We start from the raw sequence: 2,643 nt of genomic DNA on the forward strand, positions 1-2,643 counted from the left end.
AAAGAAAAGAAGAGTGAGGTTAATAGCAATAGCAATAGATCAATAATTTTATTGTAAACATCTGATGAAGCTAGAAGAGAACTTAAAGAAATAAAAAGGCCGTTGAAGCGCAAAGAAGAAGAAAAAAGTTAAAGAAAAAAAAACAAATAAGTGAAACGTGAAAAGATAGATAAGATAAAAATATTAACACTGTGGCAAGAAAGAAGTATTATAGAATACTGAAAGTAAATAAAAACTTAAAAGAAAATATATTGACTGAGCAAGCCAGCTACAGATTAAGAAATTTGAGAAACGCAAGAAAAAGAATGAAGAACATTATAAAAAAATAAAAAGAAGAACAAGTAGAACTTAAGAGAGAGTTGCAATTGACTTTATAACAAAAGTCACTAAGTATTAACATACTAACCTATATAAAAGCTCTTTATTTAGGATAGTGTTTTTGATTGGTCCCAAATACATGCTACTGGTGACTGCATATATCTGTTTTGTCTTCTCGCTGATCTCTCTAAATCCTTCTGCATCTATGTCCAGAGATTTTGTCAATCTTCTTACAAAGGCTGCAAAGGTTATTAACTGTGGTTTTAAAGGTTGAATAGTTTATAGTGGTCTGCAAGCAGGCTGCTGCAGACCGGCCATTATACTTACCACTTTCTGGTTGTAGAGCTAATTGCCTTTAAGGCCGCTTGGTTGTCTGAATATATAACACTGTTTTTAATTAAGCTGCCCATTCACTCAATGGATGTCGGTAACTACATACCGACTACTCTTCTATCGTCATTAGTCTGGTCAATTTTCTGAGGTTCCTTGCCAATGACAACTGTTTTCTCCCAATTCTCCTTCTTCCTTTTATTTTTCCTTCCGAATCAATTGTAGCAGCTGGTATCGGTCGTGACTAAAGATGTGATCAAGGTAAGCCATTTTTCTTTATTTAATACTTGTAAACTTTCTCTGTTCTTCTGAACCCTTCTTAGTTTTTCTTCCTTTATTACCCTGTCGGTCTTGAATACCTTGTCTCAGAAGGCCGACATCTTCACCCCTCTATTTGTTTAACAACTTGGTATTTAGAGATAAAGTAAATATTGTCAACGTAAGATTTTTTGAATAGGATGAGCATTCCTCTTGATTTTGCCTATGTAGCCTTATTTGGTAAAGTAATTTATTATTATAGGTGAATATCAACGTGACTTTATGCAGAAGGTAGACATCTGATTAAAAAATGTATGAAAGTATTGCAAATCTATATTGAGAGGGACACTTTTAGTGTCCTTAAAAATGGCATAGAAACTAGACATTTATTTTCACTACAAATGTACTTAACATCTAACCACATTTTTACAAAAAATATAAGATATTCTTGAAAAATTTCAAATCGCTATAAAATTTTCAAAATTAAACACATGTCATAATTCAATACTCAATCCTAAGGGATTCCTCTCAGAAATATCAAAAAATATAACTTTTGGCAAACTTCCGTTTCAAGCAAAGATCGAAAATATCCTAAACATTCAATCAAATCTTTTTTATACTGGAAATGGTTTTAGTCAAAAAGAATAGTTTTATATTCACTGTATCACTTCACTCCTATAAAATAATACTCCCTCAATCAAAATGTCAATAAAGAGTGTGAAATTTGGGTATTTTAAAATTAAACTTACCTGAGTATTGACAATGCAATTCATTCAGCGAGCTTCACCATGTATACAGCAAGAGATTGAGAGTACCATGAAACAAAAATGTTTACGGTTTACTGTACTGATCCATCTAATAAAGATTAAGTTTACTCACCGGGGAACCTCGGTCCCCTTGATTTAGTCATGCCAACAACCATCAATATAGTTATTTTATGTTAATGTGCTAATAATTTACATATATATATATTCTTTCTTCGACGACTAGCTAGTGTCCCCTAAAATAGTTAAGGCTACCCCAGACGCTCCACTGCCGCTAAGCAGTAAGCATCTCAACACTCGGAAACTTCTTAGTTTCTGAGTATATAACATATACCGAGATCTTAGAATCCAAATGTGTCAATCGAGAAGACAAGTGATGGCCCTCTATAACTCACAAGACCCACTCGAGGGAACTGCGCACTCAGAGGGCATCCCTGTCGATTGCTACACAATCGACCACAACCTGGTAATACCTCGCTAAGCAGCGACAAACTCTGGTATACCATAAAACTCTAGCCATGGACTTATACAACAACAATATAAAATATTACTCACATGTTGACATGGTTAACCTGTGCACAAAACAATCATAACCATTCTAATATCTACCTAGTGGACAAACACCACCACACCTGGTCAACTATGACCACTCTATATCTGGCTCTCTATAAGCCGAAGTGCTAGCACTCACTGCCTCTTTTACTTTTTTGGGTCTCTCTCAATCTCTGCTTATATTATTATTTATGTTTAGGGTACAGATTTTCAAGTTTATAAAATATACGTTTATTAAATATATTAAATTACCTTAGGATATTTTACAAGAGGATAACATCTGAAGAATATCTTTGTCAGAATATAAATTCACTTCCTATAAATACTCACCCACCTTGTAGAACTAGAATTATTGTAATTCAATCAAAACATTACCCAATGCCTTCAAATAAAAATTCAGTTGGACAACATCAAAGTCGAA

This window comes from Anthonomus grandis, chromosome 9 (genome assembly GCF_022605725.1).
Source record: "Anthonomus grandis grandis chromosome 9, icAntGran1.3, whole genome shotgun sequence".
NCBI lineage: Eukaryota > Metazoa > Arthropoda > Insecta > Coleoptera > Curculionidae > Anthonomus > Anthonomus grandis.